At 45.5% G+C, this 21,158-nt stretch overlaps 1 long non-coding RNA gene and 1 pseudogene across 1 annotated transcript; both read right to left on the reverse strand.

Annotated features, from left to right (window-relative positions):
• Positions 1 to 13,494: 13,494 nt before the first annotated feature.
• LOC120239529 lies at positions 13,495 to 14,308 on the reverse strand (annotated as a pseudogene).
• A 512-nt stretch (positions 14,309 to 14,820) lies between these two features.
• LOC120239445 lies at positions 14,821 to 20,291 on the reverse strand. Its single transcript, XR_005530429.1, has 3 exons — positions 19,671 to 20,291; positions 17,436 to 17,607; positions 14,821 to 15,459 (listed from the first exon to the last, which is right to left on the reverse strand). It is a non-coding gene; the product is annotated as an uncharacterized LOC120239445 (long non-coding RNA).
• Positions 20,292 to 21,158: the final 867 nt, after the last annotated feature.

The following is a 21,158-nucleotide window of genomic DNA, read 5'->3' on the forward strand; positions in this document are numbered from 1 at the left end:
GGGGTCCTCCTGTGTCGGTATCCTCCATATAATAGGGGATGGACATGAATGTGGAAGGGAGGAAAGAGGGGCTTCGCCTGTGCACACATTCAGTCCTCCTCCTGTCAGAATCCAGGTCGCCCCTGCTGCCGTGCGTCCTTATCTTCCCCTGGTGGTGGGAAAACGCAGCGTGTGTCCCTGAGTTTCTGTGAGAGCCCAGAGACGCCCTTGGTTGAAGCTGGGCCACCCTGGCGGCCAGGTGCTCCTGGTGGCTGGGCAGACGTGCAGGCAGAGCCACCTGCTGGTGGCTTTGGGGGCTGCATCATGTTTTGTTTTGCTGGTCAAAGTCAATTTCAGATTGATTTTCTCCTCACTTGACATTCTCTACCTCATACAAATCCTGTGTTGGCTGTTGCCCTCTAAAAATATGATATGATCATGTTACTTTTCTGCCTCAAATATTTCCATGGTGACCCACTGCTCTTAGGCTGAGATCAAACTTCCCAGCAAGGTCTGCAAGTGCTAGGTGGCCAGGGTGCTGCCTGCCTCCCCGCCTCCCCACCGTCTGCACCCTGTTCTCGGCACTCCAGCCACTCCAGCTCCCTTCTGCCTCAGAGATTTTGCTCCTGTTGTTCCCTCTGTGTGGGACACTCTTCTTCCTGTCCCCTGGCTAACACGTGGCCATCCTTAAGACCCCAGATTCCTGTCTTCCCAGAGAAGCTTCCCTGGCCCTGGGCCAAAGCAGGTCATGTGCTGTATGCACTCTTCAGTGCTCTGTACTTCTTCATACTTTTACAGTTCAAGTGGCTAATGGTTTAAAGGTTATCTTCCCTGCTAGAATGTGCTCTGTGAGCACAGGGCTTGTCGGCTTGTTGATGACTTTCTTGTGCCCTGTCAAATTGCCAGCATCCTGGCAACAAACATAAATATTTGTTGAAGGATTTTTCTGACAAGCTATTTATGCTATAGTGACAACCCCCAAATTTCAGTGGCTTAAGACAACAAAGGATTTTTTTCCATTTTTAATTTTTTTAAAGATTTATTTATTTAAGTAATCTCTTACACTCAATGTGGGGATTGAACTCAAAACCCTGAGATCAAGAGTCATACACTCTTCTTTTTTCTGTTAATTTATTTTTTAAATTTACATCCAAGTTAGCATATAGTGCAACAGTGATTTCAGGTGTAGATTCCTTAATGCCCCTCACCCAGTTAGCCCATCCCCCCTCCCACAGGCCCTCTAGTAACCCTCCATTGTTCATATTTAAGAGTCTCTTATGTTTTGCCCCCCTCCCTGTTTTTATATTATTTTTGCTTCCCTTCCCTTGTGTTCATCTGTTTTGTATCTTAAGTCCTCATATGAGGGAAGTCATATGATATTTGTCTTTCTTTGACTAATTTTTACGCTTAGCATAATATCCTCTAGTTCCATCCACGTAATTGCAAATGGCAAGATTTTATTCTTTTTGGTTGCCGAGTAATACTCGATTGTATAGATACACCACATCTTCTTTATCCATTCATCCATTGATGGACGTTTGGGCTCTTTACATTCTTTGGCTATTGTTGATAGTGCTGCTATAAACATTGGTGTGCATACCTGTATCCCTTGGATAAATACCTAGAAATGCAATTGCTTGGTTGTAGGGTGGCTCTATTTTTAATTTTTGGGGGAGCCTCCGTACTGTTTTCCAAGTGGCTGCACCAGTTTGCATCCCACCCGCAGTGCAAGAGATCCTCTTTCTCCACATCCTCGCCAACATCTGTTGTTGCCTGAGTTGTTAATGTTAGCCATTCTGACAGGTGTGAGGTGGCATCTCATTGTGGGTTTGATTTATATTTCCCTGATGTTGAGTGATGTTGAGCATTTTTCCATTTATCGGTTGGCCATCTGGATGTCTTCTTTGGAGAAGTGTCAATTCATGTCCTTTGCCCATTTCTTCACTGTATTATTTGTTTTTTGGGTGTTGAGTTTGATAAGTTCTTTATAGATTTTGGATACTAACCCTTTATCTGAGATGTCATTTGCAAATATCTTCTCCCATTCCATCGGTTTCCTTTTAGTTTTACTGATTGTTTCCTTCACTGTACAGAAGCTTTTTATTTTGATGAGGTCCCAGCAGTTCATGTTTGTTTTTGTTTCCCTTGCCTCCGGAGATGTGTTGAATAAGAAGTTGCCGCGGCCCAGGTCAAAGAGGTTGTTGCCTGTTTTCTCCTCTACGGTTTTGATGGTTTCCTGTCTTACATTTGTCTTTCATCCATTTTGAGTTTATTTTTGTGTATGGTGTAAGAAAAGTGGTCCAGGTTCATTTTTTTGCATGTCGCTGTCCACTTTTCCCAGCACCACTTGCTGAAGAGACTGTCTTTATTCCATTGGATATTCTTCCCTACTTTGTCAAAGATGAGTTGGCCATACGTTTGTGGGTCCATATCTGGATTCCCTATTCTGTTCCATTGATCTGAGTGCCTGTTTTTGTGCCAAGGAGTCGTATACTCTTCTGACTGAGCCAGCCAGGCACCCCAACAAAAGTTTATTTCTTTTTTTATTTATTTTTAAAAGTTTATTTATTTATTTATTTATTTTGAGAGAGAGCACAAATGGGGGAGGAACAGAGAGAGAGATTAAGAATCCCAAGCAGGCTCTGCACTGTCAGAGCACCTGATGTGGGGCTCAAACTTACAAACCATGAGATCATGACCTGAGCCAAAATCAAGAGTTGGATGCTTGACTGACTGAGCCACCCAGGCACCCCTAAAGATTGATTGATTGATTGATCGATTGATTTAAGTAATCTCTTACACCCAATGTGAGACTCAAATTCATAACCCTGAGATCTAGAGTCATACGCTCTTCCAACTGAGCCAGCTAGCTGCTGTAACAAAGGTTTATTTCTTATTAAAGCATCAGTTCATGGAGTGCTACCCAAAGGCTTATTTCTCCTTCAGGATCCATCTCCATTGAGCATAGGCTGGGCGTCTGCCCCTAGGCATCCTCACTTAGGGACCCAGGCTTACAGTACAGCCACCACTTGGAGTATTGCAGGTTGCCAAGCCGAGAGAAGGAAAGAAGGAAGTATAAATTGTACATGGGTTCTTAATGTTCTCACCTGGAAGTGACAGATCACTTCTCTCTTTTTATTGGCCAAAACAAGTCACATGGCCACACCCGACTTTAAGGGAGTGGGGAAATGTGATGCCACACATGCCCCACCCCCCCGGGGCATATTTCTCGGCAGAAATATCTGCCGAGCAGCACTAATGACCACCTGAAGCATGCATTACCTTTGTAATAAAAAAAGACCCAGAAAACAAAAAGGAAACACAATACTTAAGGCTGAGAAACAAGCGGTACAGAGTCAGATTCAAGAAGAAAAGCAGCCTCAGGTTGCTGCATTGTGCTCGTGTGTTCTGTTTATTGTGCCACCCGTTAAGGTGTCCAAAGGTGTTAGGATACCTGAGCAAAGCAGGGTTTTAAGCCTCAAAACTTTTCTTACCTCTGATCACATTTTCTCCTCCAACTTCTCAATAGACCATTCAAATAAGACGACTGTTCTTAAATATTTTATTTTGATTAGTGTTTAAATTTATCAAAATAAAACTATTCCAGCAGTTACACTATTTGTACTGAGACTGATTTTCCTATGTAAAAACCTCAGATTTTGTCAGTTGACAAAAAAAAAATAAATAAATCTCCTGAGCTCGACCTTCCCATTTGTTCAAGACAGAACAACAAAGAAAGAATCCCATGAAGCAGGAGTTCCTGCTTTATTCTGTCTTCTTCAGCGGCCTCCCCGAGTCATGGAGCCTTAGCAATGACCCAGCACAAGAACCCCGACTACAGCCTGCTGCCACTGCCCTGGAAGAGGGGTGTTGGGGGTTGGCACCGCTGCTCTCACAGCAGCATTCAGCCAGACGTGGTCCCCTGGTGGATTTCACCTGGCTCCCCCCTTCTTCCTCCAGGGCTACAGAAAGGCCCATCTGGGGGCACCTGGGTGGCTCAGTCGGTTGAGCGTCCGCCTTCGGCTCAGGTCATGATCTCATGGTTTGTGGGTTCAAGCCCCACATCAGGCTCTGTGCTGACTGCCAGCTCAGAGCCTGGAGCCTGTTTCTGATTCTGTGTCTCCCTCTCTCTCTGACCCTCCCCTGCTCACGCTGTCTCTCTCTCTCTCTCTCTCTTTCTCAGAAATAAATAAAAAATTAAAAAAAAAAAAAAAAAGGCCCATCTGTTCTGCCACCTGACAGCCTTATATACTCCTAGCGACAGTTCTTTGTGGAGAGAACACCTGTTCTGCTCCAGGCCAAACACTACAGTCCCTACCACTTTTTACTTAACATAATCCTCTTGGTCACACTATTCTGGATACCTCCAGTGTGTCATTTCTTCTGTAGTAAGATGGGGCATCCACATGTCACCTCCCGGCCAGGTTCTGGCCTCCTGAATGCTGAACTTTAGACCATCTTTCCAGTTCACAGTGACATGAGACTTTTGGAATAGATTCATTCTTCATTTAAATAGCTCAAGGCTTGGTGTGGCCATTGTGGAAAATAGTTTGATGGTTCCTCAGAAAGTTAGACATAGAGTTACCATATGATCCAGCAATCCCACTGATGGTATTGAAAGCAGGGAGCTAAACAAATACTTCTAAATTTTTTTTATGTTTTTTATTTATTTCTGAGAGAGAGAGAGAGAGAGAGAGAGACAGCATGAACAGGGTCAGAGAGAGAGGGAGATACAGAATCTGAAACAGTCTCCAGACTCTGAGCTAGCTGTCAGCACAGAGCCCGATGCGGGGCTTGAACCCACAAACCGTGAGATCATGACCTGAGCTGAAGTCGGACGCTTAACCAACTGAGCCACCCAGGCACCCCACAAATACTTCTGTACCAATGTTCATAGCAGCATTATTCACAACAGCCAAAAGGTGGAAACAACCCAGATGTCGATCAGCAGGTGAATGGGTAAAATGTGGTCTATACAGACAATGGAATATTATTCGGCCTGAAAACAGAAGGAAATTCTGATACATGCTACAACATGGATGAATGTTGAAAACCTTATACTAAGTGAACTAAGTCGGATACAAAAGGACAAATGTCATATGGTTCACTTGCATGAGTTCTCTTGAATGGGTAAGTTTATAGGGAAAGAATGTAGAATAGTGGTTGCCAGGGATTGAAGGGAGGGCAGAATGGGAAGATACTGTTTAGTGAGTTTCTGTTTGAATGATGAAAAAGTTTTAAATGGACAGTGATGAAAGTTGTACAATGTGAATGGACATAATGCCACTAAACCAGATACTTAGAAATGGTTAAAGTGATGTTTTTTGTTGCATATATTTTACCACAATTAGAAAACATACCACAACTATATGGTCAGCTAACCTTTGACGAAGCAGGAAGGAATATACAATGGAGAAGAGATCATTTCTTCAACAAATGGTGTTGGGAAAACTGGACCACTTTCTTACACCATACACAAAAATAATGGATGAAAGACCTACATCTTAGACAGGAAGCCATCAAAATCCTGGAAGAGAACATCGGCAGCAACCTCTTTGACCTTGGCTGAAGCAATTTCTTTTTTTTTATTATTAAATTTTTTAAAAAGTTTGTTTATTTTTGATAGAGAAAGAGACACAGAGTATGAGTGGGGGAGGGGTAGAGAGAGAGGGAGACACAGAATCCAAAGCAGGCTCCAGGCTATGAGCTGTCACCACAGAGCCTGATGCAGGGCTCGAACCCATGAACTGTGAGATCATGACCCAAGCTGAAGTCAGATCTTTAACCTACTGAGCCACCCAGGTGCCCCTGAAACAACTTCTTACTAGATATGTCTCTGAAGGCAAGGGAAACAAAGCAAACATGAACTGTTGGGACCTCATCAAGATAAAAGCTTCTGCACAGTGAAGGAAACAATCAACAAAACTGTAAGGCAACTACAGAATGGGAGAAGATATTTGCAAATGACATATCTGATAAAAAGTTAATATCCAAAATCTGTAAAGAACTTATCAAACTCAACACCCAAAAAACAAATAACCCAGTTAAGAAATGGGCAGAAGACATGAATAGACACTTTTCCAAAGAAGACATCCAGATGGCTAACAGACACATGAAAAGATGCTCAACATCACGCATCATCAGGGAAATACAAATCAAAACTATGATGAGATACTACCTCACACCTGTCAGAATGGCTAAAATTAAGAAACAACAGGTATTGGCAAGGAGGTGGAGGAAGGGGAACCCTCTTGCACTGTTGGTGGGAATGCAAATTGGTACAGCCACTCTGGACAGCAGTATGGAGGTTCCTCAAGAAACTAAAAATTGAACTACCCTACAGTCTAAGACTTGCACTATTAGGTATTTACCCAAAGGACAAAAAATACGGATTTGAAGTGCTACATGCACCCCAACGTTTATACCTGCATTATCAACAATAGCCAAACTATGGAGAGAGCCCAAATGTCTATCGACTGACGATTGGATAAAGAAAATGTGGCCATACATACACACACAACGGAATATTACTCAGTTATCAAAAAGAATGAAATCCTTAAAAAAAAAAAAGGAATGAAATCTTACCATTTACAATGATGTGGATGGAGCTAGAATGTATTATGCTAAGCGAAATAAGTCAACCAGAAAAAGACAAATACCATATAATTTAACTCATGTAGAATTTAAGAAACAAAACAGATGAACATATGGAAGGGGAAAACAAACCACAAGAGACTCTTGATGATAGAGATCAAACTATGGGATGACAGAGGGAGGTGGGTGGGAGATGGGCTAGATGGGTGATGGATACTAAGGAGGACACTTGTTATGATGAGCACTGTTTATACGTGATGAGTCACCAGATTCTTACTCCTGAAACCAATATTGCACTGTATGTTAATTAACTAAAATTTAAGTTATAAAAAATAAAACACAAAATCAACCAAGGCTCTTTATTCTAGATCTCCTGTAGAAGTGGAAGGAAGGAACAGCTTATGCAGCACAGACTTCCCACAAGAGACTTTCTCTCTGCAGTTGAGCAGTGGTGGGGGGTGGGAAGCAGATGTTATTCCCCCTTCCCCCCCGCCAGGACTCCTCCCTCACCCAGCTCCCTCCCTCTGCACACAGCCTTATTTCTCATCTTTTTCCTGTAACTCAGAGAAACCTGGATGCTCTTTCTGGCCTCCTGCACAACTCATCTCGAGGCCCCCAAACCACATCACATGCCACTACCCACTGGACCACCCATCCCTTCACCCTCCACCTGCCTTGACCTAATTCCCACAAAAACCACTTCATCCCTGGCCTTGCTTGACATTCCCTGGTTCAGAGTCTGTACTTCCTACCTGCTAATTTGCACCTTGGTTCTATAACTCTGTGAACAGCCTTTCCCAGTTAAATCAAACTTGTGCTTTCTCTCCTGTTTGAGGATGTAAAATGCTTAATGATAAGTGAGACAGAGAAACTATGAATGAAAGTTCAGGCTCATGGCAGGCTCAGCACAAGGACAGCATGCAGGAATCTGGGGGCTGGGCAGACTCAGGCCGGCTCATCAGTTTTAGGCCCCCGGCCACTGGGTGACCCTCAGCCTGTTGTTTCTGGGGCACCAGCCACCATCCGACATGGTCCTATTTTATACAGTTAGGTCCCTGGGAGAGCTATCAACAACAATGTCCACCCATCTGGGTCCACCTGTTGGCAATGGGCATTGAATCGCCCAGTGCCATTTGGTTTTTTCTCTGTCTCCAGATGTCCTTCAGCCTGGACTTCTTTGAAAATCTGCACCCAGCTGTGTGCGGCCCATAGGCTTCTGTTCTGTAAGATTGCTGAGCTCTATCCCCACTGTGGAAGTCACCCTCTGAGAACCTACCACAGATAGCAGCCTTGAGAGACAGTGAAAGGAGGCTGCACAGGATGTATGAGGAAGGAATTACTATGGGAGCCCCATTGGCATGAAGAATCCCTTTACCCAGCTTTGCTGTGATTGATGGATCAACTTAAAGTTCTTTTCTAGTTTCAATCTCTGGTCAAAGTGAAGCGACCTATTGACTGCTCTTTCCCATCATGCCCAGTCAGAGCTTACCAAGGGCCATCTGTCCTACCCATTGCCCCAGATCTTTGCCTTATCCAGATCCCTCATTCACTGGCACTACTGGGGTCTTCCACTCTCTTCCTAGAGTCTATATATTGACTCTGTCCCTTTGTGGGCTCCATAGGTGGTCAAGGAAGTCAAGTGACCCCACCAGTGCTGGGGTCAGCCCAGCCTAGAATGGTCTTCAACTGCTATCATGTACAGGAGGCTTATGGGCAAGAACTGCTTGTTATGGGCAGAATTTTGATGTCACACCCTCCCCCACATCTGGATTTGTATGTTGAAGCCCTAACTCCCAGTGTGATAAGGTTTGCAGATGGGGCCTTTGGGAGGTAATTAAGGTTAGATGAGGTCATGAAGCTGAGGTCTTTGTCAGATAGGATTGGTGTCCTTATAAGAAGGGATATCAGAGAGCTCACTTTCTCCCTGCACAGGCACAAAGATAACATCACATGAGCACACGGCAAGAAGGAGACAAAGCCAAGAGAAAAACCTTCAGAATGAAACCTATCTTGCTGGCACCTTGACCATGGGCTTCCCAGTCTTCAGAACTAGGAGAAATAAATTGCTGTTGTTTAAGCCACTCATTTTGTTATGACGGCCCAAGCAGACTAATACATTGCTCAACCTCCAGATCCAGAAGACACACTTAGGACAGGACCCCACCTTTAAAAAATTTTATTAACATAATTATAATAGCATTAAATTAATTATTAAGGAAAAAAGCTGGATTCTCTCATACTAATATACCCCCTGACTTTAGTTTTCATATTTTAGAATTTATCCACAAATATTGACTGAATACCTCATTGTGTTAGGCACTATCTGGGTATTGGCAATATCAAGATGAATGAAACTTGACCTTTGTTCATTTTGGGTATTTTTCCCAGTCTTTTCAGGTCCTCTGCAAATACAGTCAATTTATCATTATATATTTATTATTGTAATAACACAAACACATTTTATATTTTTTTTACTTAATATTATCATTTTTAAAATTTGAGTATCACTGATACACAGTGCTGCATTAGTTTCAGGTGTATGACTTAGTGATTTGACAGGTTTATACATCATGCTGTGTTCACCACAAGGGTAGCTACCATCTGTCTCATTACATCGCCATTACAGTATTGTTGACTGTATTCCTTATGCTGTGCCTTTTTTTCCCATGACTTATTTGTTCCATAACTGGAAACCTGTATCTCCCTCTCCTCTTCACCCATTTTGCTCAACCCTCTTCCATCTAGCAACCATCAGTTTGTCCTCTGAATTTATGGATCCATTTCTGCTTTTCATTTGTTTATTCATTTAGTTTTTTTTTTTTTTAGATTCCACTTATGAGTGAAATCTTATGGTATTTGTCTTTATCAGTCTGACTTATTTCACTTAACATACATAATACCTTCTAGGTCCATCCATATTGTCTAAAATGTCACAATCTCATCCTTTTTTATGCCTGTGTAATATTCTAGTGTGTGTGTATTTCCTTATCCATTCGTCTATTGATTGACACTTAGATTGCTTCTATACTTTGGCTATTATAAATAATGCTGTAATAAACATAGGGATACATATATCTTTTCAAATTAGTGTTTTCATTTTCTTTGTGGACAGTGAAATTATTAGATCATTCAGGATTTCTTTCTTTGTTTTTGTTTTTGTGTTAGAGAGAGAGCATGCATGCAATGTGGGAAGAGAGACAGAGGGAAAGAGAGAATCTTAAGTAGGCTCTATGCTCAGCACGGAGCTCAATCCCATGACCCTGGGATCATGACCTGAGCTGAAATCAATAGAGGCTCAGCTGACTGAGCCACCCAGGTCCCCCTAAATCATATGAGATTTCTATTTTTAATTTTTTGATGAACTTCTATACTGTTTTCCACAGTGGTTGTGCCAATTTACATTCCCACCAACAATGCACGAGGGTTCCTTTTCCTCCACATCTTCGCCAACACTTGTTTTTTCTTGTCATTCTTATTTTAGCCCTTCTAACTGCTGTGAGGTGATAGCTCATTATATTTTTGACTTGCATTTTCCTGATGATTAGTGATGTTGAGCATCTTTTCATGTGTCTGTTGACCATCTTATTATAAACTTAAAAAAAAGGCACTGTCATAGTCTTAGTGAAGGGTAATTTTCAGATGTTGAACTGAATGTTTGTGGAATTATAATCTTTTTAATGTGTGGTTTTGTTGTCTTCACAGCTGTCAAGAGCTGTGTGGTATTCTATTCAGTTGACTCACTGTAATTTACCTGACGATCCATTATAGTGGGATGTTTATATTGCTTCCATTTGTTGCTGTTGTATATAATGCTGAATGAATGCCTTTTGGTGTATAGATTTGTTTTGAATTATTTCCTTACAGTAAATTCCCATGAATGGGATTACTGGGTCAAAAATGGGGTGCATTGTTTTCCAAAGGACCAGGAACTGATTTACAGGGCCACTGGTAATGACTTGATTCTCACACTTGCACTTGAGTGTGGTTTACTTCAGCTGGAGAAGGCATGGCAGAGTGGAAATGCAGGGCAGAATTCAGGGAATGAGCAGTTAAAACAGGGTCTTCAGGCTGTCATCTGCTGCTCAAGTTCACAGCAGCAGGCCATCTAATTGGCTCTGGATTTAGGATGTCTTTGTAAAATGTAGGCTTACTTAGCTTGGAGGTCAAGTGCATGGATGTGGAGCAAGATGCCTGTAATCAAATCCCAGCTCCACTGGGCAGTTAGGTGTGTGACTTTGGGTCAAGTTGCCTAATACCCATGGCTCTGTTTCCTTATCTGTAAAATGAAAGCTTAAAAACAGAACTTCCTTCACAGGGTATTGTGAAGCTGAAATGAGATAATACACGTCACGTGTTCAGCCCAGTGCCCAACACATGAGAAACACACAATGCATGTTACGTAGTTACGGCAGTAGGACTTATTAAAGGATGTGTTTTCGACCCAGCCTGCTATTCAGGCTGTGGGCTGGTTTCTTCCTACCTTCAAGTTTGTTCCCACACACAAATTGTCTAAAATTAACTATTTTAAATTCCCAGCCAGCACTTCATTCTGTATATCAGAATGGAAATCTTAAAGTCAAATCAATTAATAAAAGGGACTATGCAGGGGCGCCTAGGTGGCTCAGTCAGTTAAGTGTCTGACTTCGGCTCAGGTCATGATCTTGCAGTTTGTGGGTTCGAGTCCCGCATCGGGCTTTGTGCTGACAGCTCAGAGTATGGAGCCTGCTTCAGATTCTGTGTCTTCCTGTCTCTCTGTCCCTCCCCTACTCACATTCTCTCTCTCAAAAATAAACAAACATTTAAAAAAATTTAAACACAAAACAAAAAGGACTGTGCAGAGAGTTCTGAAGAAGCAAGTGTCATGTCCTTGAACCCAGAGAGCTTACATTTTTTCAAACATTCAGCTTTGAAAGAGAATAAACCTTGGCTCTGAAACAGCAGGGAATGCCTGGTCACTGCCCCGTCACTACTGGGTCTGGCTGGGGGAGTGGAGCGAAGCAGGGCTCAGGAAGCGATTACAGCTTTGTGGCCAGAGTGAATAGATCTGCCTTCAAGTCTGAAGGAAGTAATATGTTTTTAAAAGTAATCTCACTTCAGAGTGACAAGAGAGCAACTGAATCTTTTCAAAAATTACGTCTTCTTTTCAAAATAAAATTCAGAAAACCAAGCAAAACTCCTAGTGGTTTCCAGGTCCCATTCTGTTGTTAACTGTCAGGGCTCTGTCAAGGCTGTCCGTGTGGACCTGGCTTTGATTTTCACAAGACTCAAAGCGAAGCTTCACAAGATTCACTGTTTAGAGACGCTCCGTTCTCATGGTAACTGATGGCCCATCAGCACCAAAATATACACAAGGCAGCGGGGCAGCGTGAAGATGTTACTACGACAACTGGAATTTAGAGTATACATTTTTAAAGGAGTGTGGGAGGGCTTAATTTCACTTTGCTTTCTTCAAGAAAGCCTGGGAAAGAGGAGTCAGGCATTTCAGAAAACAGAGGGGCCCTGGAGTCCGAGGTCTGGACTCAGTCACAGTGCTGCCCAGAAGATGGGTGACAGCAGAGTGCAGGCTGCAGAATTCTGTGAAATCACCTCAGAGGGGAGAAAACAAAACCACCTCAGCAAAATGTGCCTCCATCAGAAATCCTACAAAGATGTGTTGTGTTGGGAGCAGGCAGGAGTAAGGAGTGTTCCAAGAGAAGAACTCTTGATTTTTAGCCTTCATGGAATTTGCAGAACAGAGATGACCAGGAAAAAATCGACTTGCTTGAAACAAAAATGGCCATTTTAAAATAAACCGAGTTCATTCGCCACAGTTTGGAATGTACAGGTACTACTAGGAATTTGAAAAGGATAGGACACTTCTGTTTTCCTCTGAGGATGTGAATTTGTTTCTCCTTCTGGGCCTCACACAGCTGACTGAAGATAGTGTCGTGGGAGGTTGGACACCTCCAACTTCAAGTGCCGGGGCTACAGCAGGTCTGTGGGCCCAGCCGAGGGGTGCCAGCCCTGTGTGTGGCACCAGAAAGAGCTTCTCACACTCTGGGGCTGGTATTTGTGACCCAGGGCCCTGGTTACCTGCTTCCAGTTGTTAGCGGTGACAGCCCCCCATGCCAGGCCAACTTTCCCCATCAATGGCATTGGCTTCTGCGTGCCTGGAGCGATTCTGCACTGCCCCAGTGTCCCCCCAACTGTCACCTGAACCGTCTCCCTAACACCCCGCACTTCTCTTGGTCTTGCTCTCTTTACTCAGTTTATCTCACTTTATTGAGTGTGGCCCAGGCACTTCTCACTTGAAGGTCTAAGTGGAGCCAAGAAATCAGCATTTTTTTTCTTAGCCAGTTCCAGAGAAGTCTCTGAAGCAGGAGTTGTGCAACTCACAGAGCAAGGAGCCTCGGTAGGGAAATAGAGATGCTTCTGTCCTCATATTCCTTTAATTCTCCCAAGGATTCTCTTGGGCTCAGAAGGGTGAGGTAACCTACCCCTGGTCACACAGCAGTACTCAGCTAGGTCTGACTCCAAAGACAGAGCTTGAGTCTCCCTCCCCCACCATGTGAGTGAGAGTGGAAGTTTCCATTCCACCAGCTGCCCATCCAAGGGGGCTGTTGCTGGAACCTGGGAGCCTCCTGCTTTCATATCGCTCTTTTGTCTCTTGGGCCCAACCTCACTGGGTGGGGTTCATAGCACGGTTACACCATCTCAAAGGCTCAGTGATGTTCTGGCACATTTTGACATTCTGCCTTCTATTTTCTGTATGTGGTGATGTTTTGACATCCCTGGGGCCTTGCAGGCCCAGAGGAGGACCACCCCTCCCATGGTTACTTTCTAGAAATAGCAAACAACTTGCCTGTGAGCCTACCTTTGATATGCAGACCAACCAATCCACCCCCCTCCCCGGCATTTGTCTCCTTTTATCAAGTTCCTACAGTCAGGACACCATCCTACCCTAAATCACCCCAGAGCCAGATACCAGACGACCAGACTGGAGCCAGAACCCACTGAAATTACCCTACCATCCCATCCTGCCTTGTGTGCCTACACACCCTGCCTCGTCCATTCCTTCCAGCAAAAACGACAATAAAGGCCCTGGCCCTCGCTTTCCCCTCATTCCTGATGCTGGTGGCTCCCAGTGAGGGCTGAGCAGCCGTGTGCCCCTCCTCTTGGGAACTGTGAGTAACAGAGGTTTTGGTGTTTTTTTTGTCTCTTGTTTTTGTTTTTACCGGACTAAGCGGCTTTTTTGGGGAAAGCCAGGATTACAGTGGACTTAAGAGTTGGCATGGGGACCCGTCTTGCCAAAGGTGGGCACAACACTGACAAAGTGCTGGTCGTACTGCATCCACCGCTTAGCTCAGCCCGTCTTCCTTCTGTCTTGTTCAGCCACGTTGGGAGTCTGCCTTCTTGCTTCCCCAGCACGGCTTCCCCAGCACGGGCCCGGGAACCATGGACTTTACCTCCACCGTGCGGCCGGCTACTTCCAGGGTGCTCAGAGCCTCCTCTGCACACTGACCTAGGGTAGCCTCATCCTCTAGCGGCGTGCCGGCTGGGAGCATGACTTGATCTCCGGGAGCAACAGCCTCCAGCAAGGCCACGTGTGCCTCAATCTGGGCACCCATCTCCTGGCCCATCAACTCAAGGGTGTGTAGCTTCTGGGCGAGGACAAAGAGCTGCATGTCGGGGACTGAACCGTGACCACCCGAGCCACTTCCACGAAGATGGACAAGAAAGAGAGTAACAAAGTATTTTTCTGTGGCAGTCATCTGATCCTTTGGCCCGAATAAAAACAAAACAAAAAAAAGAAAAAAATTCTTCCTTTGCAAGAAGACCTGGGCTTCGCCTCCTGCCTGCCTCTCTCCCTGCCTTCCTCTTAGAGCTCTTCTCTGGTTCCTGCCTCGTCCGCCCCTCCTCTAAAGCCCAAGGCCGGGCCCAGGACGGGATCAAGGACTGGACCTTGACCTCATTCCCTGCATATCCCTTACTGCAACCCCTGCTGGAATCTACCAAGGCTCTGGGTTCCTGAAGCTGCAGGGCTCCTCCCTAGCCCTCCAGGCCCTTGGGGGGCGGGGGCAGCCTTCCAGCCCAGGGCCACTGGGGCTCCGGCCCTCGGTCCTGCCGCTTCCTCTCCCCCGTACAATTCATTTATCCCACCTGAACCGTCAGCTCCATTTCCGTGTCTTTGGGCCTTGCCTGCCTTAGCCAATCAGGTGTAGTTTGGAATGTCAGTAAGAGTAACAACAGGACACACAGGACAGTGGCAACAATGACTGGACAGATCGTGTGACGTGGGCACCTTTTCAGTCATGGAGTCATGGCACAGATGAATTTGGCTGGAAGAGGAGGGCCGGCCGTGGGGGGGACAGGGGGAGGGGCTGGATGGAAGCACCTAGCAGTGAGGACCTGAGAGGCAGGAGGGAGGCTCACTCAGGAGGTCCCAGCAGGATGCAGCCAGGGGTGTGTTCTGGGATCCGCGGAGGCAGCCTGTGCTGGGGACAGGGGGAACCAGAGGAGGTGCTGCTGCAGAGATGGCACCGGAACGGGGCGGGGGATTGGAAAGGAGAGGGACCCGTGGATGTTACAGAGCGGGGAATGGATCCTTGTCATAGAAGGCGTATTTTTGTAGACTTTCTGGAATCTCTGGTTTTAAAAGCATCATTCACTGGGCTGAAGGGGTGGCAGGCTGCTGGTTATCTGCTCTCACGTGCAGTTTCACCTCCTGCTGGGCTTTGCAGAACCTTCTAGGAGACTCCTTACAACACCCCTACATGGTGAGTGGTGATCACATTCCGAAGGGCTGGAGGTCAGGGACTTTGGAGTTGTTCCCAAATAGTCACACCATTGACTCCTTAATTTGTGAATTCCCGAAGGCCTCCTGCCTTATCAAGGTTTAGTGGTGGTCTGGAATGCAAATAGGAAGTGTTGTCAATCTGACTAGCAGGGTAGAGGCTTGACCCTGAGGGCTCTGAGGACCACTCATGTGCCGTTTATGTGGACAGGGCTGACAAGGAGCCTCTGGGCACAATAGCCTCAGTGCTCTTCTGCACCAGGCTGACTGGCTGTTTACCCCACACCTCGTGCTCCATCTGAGACATCATGGGGGAGTCGGCAAAACTCCTCCAAATGAAATTAAAGTTACTTTCTGGGGTGAAAATTAAGAATCAGAACATGACAGAAGACATTGGCCAACCAGAGAAAGCAAATAACGCAAGGCATTTGTAGCAAGAGTGGCTGAAAGACTGGAAACGCCCACACGGCAGTTGACAGCATCAGACCAGAACCTCGGGGACAATCAGGACGAGCCTTGCCCCAGAAGAGGAGAAAAGCAAGTGTCCTCCCTTTTCTGGCTGAGTATCTGCGCTCCCCCTGACACCTGCCAGCTACGCAGCTGTGAACGCTTCCTGGCTGCTTGCTCTCTGTTCACCCCCAGCCCCACCCACACTTCGGGAAGAGTGGTCTTTGGCCAGATCCCTCCTCAGCCTTGATTTTCCTTTAATTTCTCTTAGCCTGGACCTGGACTCTCATTTTGTGTATCCCACCCCTTACATTTTTCACAATTATTAATTTTCATTTAGACTTTCCCGTTTAAAGCAGTTTACATTCATGTTCACGTGATCCTGCAACAACTGTGTGAGGATGGCAGATGGAGAGGAGGAGGAGGACCCTTTTTCCCGGATAAGGGAACTGAGGCCAGAAGGCCGGGGACTTGCCCAGGGTCAGTCAAGGCAAGATCCATATGTTGTTGTTTTTTTAAGTTTATTTATTTTGAAAGAGAGAAAGTGTGAGTGGGGGAAGGACAGAGAGGGGGAGAGAGAGAATTCCAAGCAGCCTCCCTCCGCTGACAGCGCACAGCCGGACACAGGGCTCAACTCAGGGCTCCAACTCAGGAACTGTGAGATCATGATCTGAGCCAAAGTCAGACGCTTAACCAACTGAGTTCTCTGCTGGATCCATATTTGAACCTAGGTCTTCTGACCTCTCTCCAGGGCCAACCTCCATGAGTAAAATTAATAGAATTTTATCTATTTTAAAGTATCTCCACACTCCCGCCTTTGCCATAGCTGGAATGCCTGCCCACTCACCCAACTCTCTGATCCATCTATCCTGCTCATTCCTCCAGCCTGTTGAAATTCTAAATTCTACTTATCCCTCAAAACGTAGCTTAAATATCACCTCCTCAGTAATGGCTTTCCTCCTGACTCAGGGAGTCAGGAAAAAATAAAACTTATTTTAATAAGTAAATACCCAGGCACAACAAATCTCGATGTCATAATAAAGGAATCCGATGCTTGCAGCTACATGAATGTAGTCAACCTGCCATCAGGTAGCTGGCTTCCACCTCCCACTCAGTAAGTGTGTCAGGACAGTATATTCAAATGCGGAATTCTATTGCTTCTAAGAGACAGAGTTCCACCAAGTGTCGTGCCCCCTAGTGGTAGTGCTGCGGAGGGCTGCTGCCTCTGAGCTATTACAGGGCGCTGTTGCCCTCCCTAACAGCGTTCTAGATGCCTTTGTGCCTGGCTACCCATTCAGGTCTGCAGCAAAGCATTGGCACCATGTGGGAGCATGTTAGAAATACAAGTTCTCCGGCCCTGCCTCACAACTATCGAATTCACATCTGTACTTGAATGAGATCTCCAGGTTATATGCATATAAGCTAAGGCTGAGAAACATCCCGCACTCCTGGGGGACATAGTAAGGGAGAGGGTAAGCCAATTTCATGTAATAAGTCTTCTTCAATATTGCCATCTTGAGATTCTCTTTACCGGGATGGTCCTAGACCAAGAAGGTATTAGTTCAGGATTTAGCCAGGAAAACAGAAACCACTTCCAGTACTTTGAGTAGAGAGGATTGAATGCAAGGGATTGATTACATACGTGATAGAAGAGTTAGATGGGAAGCCAAACAAACGGAGGTCAGCAGCAACAGGAAGCACGGCTGCCCCGACCCTCAAGGGGAGAAGGAGAGGAGGTGGGCTAACTGGAACCCAGGATTTCCTGGTGGGAGCTGATGTGATGGAGGAAGCTCATTTGCTGCCAGAGATGTCACCTGAGGCAGAGAGGGAGGAGGAAAAATACTTCAACTTCTCCCAGCCTCTGGTCTTCCAGCCTCTCAACAGCTATGTTGAGCCAGAATTCAGCAGGCACAGGAGGTGTGGGAACCCAGCCTTCGGGAAGCAGACTTTCTGTATCACAGAAACAGAGCAAGAGAAGAGCAAGAAAGGGATCACCGACAGGCCTGGAACTGGCCCAAAGGCCAAGAGCTCTCTACCAAAAGAATTACTTTTAAAAGAGATACTCTTTCAAGATACTTTCCTCCAGAGTCAGAGAACTTGCCATTATGATTGCTCCATGAAGTACCCCGGGCAGCCTCAGACACTTCAAGAAGTGGGTCGTATGGATCAAGTGACACAGTTGCTTTCCCTGCAGCCACCAACACTGTGACCCCAACCTCTGCACTGTGTCATACAGCATTCCAGCCAGTCTGGGAACCACACAAGTCCTTCGGTGCACTGCCCGCCTCACCCACTGCCCCCCACCCCCCATCCCCTACAGTGCTGCTGGGTCACAGCAACCTTCCGTGCCCAGTCACTGCACACGCCATTAAAGCCACAGTGATCCCCAGTCTCTGCAAAACCCATCACTGACCTTCAGGATGGGAAACCTTCCCATGGGAGGCCCAGTGCCCTCACCTTCAGAAGTCTCACCTTCTCTGCCAGGAGACTCTCCCATCCTTTGATATTTCCCTCTCCGTTTTCCTCCTGCAATTTATTTTTTTTCAAATGTTTGCTTTTATATTTCTGAGAGAGTGAGAGTACACACATACACGCATGTGTGTGTGCAGGGAGAGGCAAAGAGAGAGGGAGAGAGAGAATCCCAAGGAAGCTCTGCACTGTCAGAGCAGAGCCCAATGTGGGGCTCAAACTCACAAACTGTGAGATCATGAGCTGAGCTGAAATCAAGAGTCAGATGCTTAACCACCTGATCTACTCAGCCGCCCCCTCCCCCTGCAATTTAATCAGAAAAATCAAAATGAAGAAAACCCATCTTGGCTCCTCATCCATCCCCTTGTAATTAGGACATTTTCCTTCAGTGGTCAGGAATCTCGGACCGTGCCACCCAGTATGGGCTGCTCTGGTTTTATAACCCGCCACACACCTTTGGCAGACCTGCTTAATTTTTTTCTAATTATAAAAATAATAAGGCACACTTAGAATGTATAGAAAAGTAAAGCAAAAAAAAATCCACCTATAATCCTGCCACCCAGAGGCAGTCCCTATTAACATTTTGATATATTTCCTTTCTAGAGTTTAAATGCATTTTTCTGCAGCTGAGATCATACTTGTATACATAATTCCATGCTCCAGTTTTTTTCACTTGTTACAGTATTTTCCCATATCATTAAAACTTGGTTGAAAACATTAACATTTTTTCCATATGAGTTTTTTTTCTAAATTACAGAAGTAATACCCACTCACAGTAAAGAATTAAAACAATTCAGAAATATATAAAGGAAAAGGTAAAACTTTCCCTTCCCTCCTTCTCCCCCCATGCCTCAGAGGTAAACCACTTTTAACAGTGTAGTTCTTATCCTTGAAGACCTTTCTCTGTACACTCATACAAAACAGCTTTTTAACTAATGGCCTCAACTAGGTTTTTCATGTCCCAGCATAGCTTGTAGACATTTCCTTATTGCTACATAGGGAACTGCTGCTTTTTAAGAAAGCTGCCCAAATAGTTCATGTATAGAAGTATTAGAATTTACTTTGCCATTCCCCTATTCTTTCCTTCATAAACATGTATAAAATATGACACTTCTTATAGCTAAGTACATCCCTTCCCCTGTACATCCATACGTTTACATAGTTTTTATGATAAATGTGTATGCTGATATCTTCATTTGTTGTTTTTTTTTAAGTTTATTTTTGAGAAAGAGTGTGTGCACATGCAAGTGGGGGAAGGGCAGAGAGAGAGGGAGGGAGAGAGACTCCCAAGCAATCAGCGAGGAGCCCAACACCGGGCTCTAACCCACATACTGTTAGATCATGACCTGAGCCGAAATCAAGAGTCAGACACTTAACTGTTTGAGCCACCCAGGTGCCCCGCCAATACCTTCATTTGTATATCCATTGCCCTCGGCACAATGACATGGGTGTTTTGGGGGCAAAGATGGAGAAAGTTATGTCACAGAGCAGAGTTACGTCACAGAGCAAGCCCACGGCAACACAGAATTTGAGAAAGTAATATTCATCTGAACAGATGCCATGTTGTTTCTTTGCGTTTCCAGGAAGTGATCCCATAGTCTGGGATCTGCTGTTGATATCCGTCACCTTCAGTGCTCTCGGATGATTTTCTGGACGGACGGTGTCCTAGGCTCCACTCTGGAAGAGCCGAGATAACGCCAGCCTCTCAAATTATGCCGGTGAGGGCACAGTGCTGGCTTCCTGCCTGGATGGGGAACGCAGGATTCCACGCAGGGGGGTGAAGTTGGGAACAGAAAGTCAGCCTTGGCATGAGACTCGCCTGTAACGAGAACTGAGTGGTTTGCCAAAGTCACACGTGTAAAAAACAACCGAGTTTACAAGCACCGGGATAGCCGGGCCTCTGACTTCAGGACACGCATCGCCTCAGGCATATGGATTAGAAGAAACCTGAACACAGATGCTGCGCAGCTGAGGCAGGGCTGCTCGAGTTTGCAGGGGCAGCGGGGGGGGGGGGGGGGGGGGGGGTGCGGTGCAGAGAGAGAGCCTCTTGGAGCAGAAACATGCAGTGCGGAGCCTGCTGGAGGCCCTGCAGCTCCACACGCAAAGGGCCCTGCTTTCCTTGCCAGTCTGTTCAGACTGAGGCCTCCCGGCCCACCGCTCACCTGCTGGTCTGGGCCTCACCAACGTGCCCGTGAATTCTGCAGCCAACAGAGCAGGCTGTGGGGGCTCCTTGCCAGGTGCTTCTGTCCTTAGTGAGACAACAAAGATTTCCCCCACATAATTGCCGCTATCATTCGCGGTACCGTATATACGGCTGTGGAGTTGTGTATCCCCAGAACCCAGCACGGCACCTGGCAGAGATGCACAAAGATGCCTTTTATAAACCCTTTTTAAAAATTTTTTTTTAAGTTTATTTATTTGAGAGCACAGGAGGGGCAGAGAGAGGGGGAGAGAGAGAGAATCTCGAGCAGGCTCTGCAGTGCCAGTGCAGAGCCAGATGCAGGGCTCAAACTCACCAACCGTGAGATCATGACCTGAGTCAAAATCAAGAGTTGGACACTTAACCAACTGAGCCACCCAGGTGTTCCTCAAACCTTAAAGATACTCAAAAATATCTTACTAAATAATACAGATGCTCAAAACTACCTTTTCTGAAATGATTTCACATCACCGCACTTATGGGAAACATTTATGGCATGCTGAGGTAAACTGGAGGGGATTTGGGGACATCTGTGTGGGGCTTGATGGAAAATAATTATGTTTTCTTTATATTACAGAGGTATAAAAATAAAACATAAAGTCATTAGAGAACATGTTAAAAACTGAATTTGTATAAAATTTTCCAAATAAAATATTTTCAAATTTTTAATGAGAAACTTGAGCTTGTTTCCATGAA

Source organism: Hyaena hyaena, unplaced genomic scaffold, assembly GCF_003009895.1.
Source record: "Hyaena hyaena isolate Hyena2069 unplaced genomic scaffold, ASM300989v1 scaffold_8, whole genome shotgun sequence".
Lineage (NCBI taxonomy): Eukaryota > Metazoa > Chordata > Mammalia > Carnivora > Hyaenidae > Hyaena > Hyaena hyaena.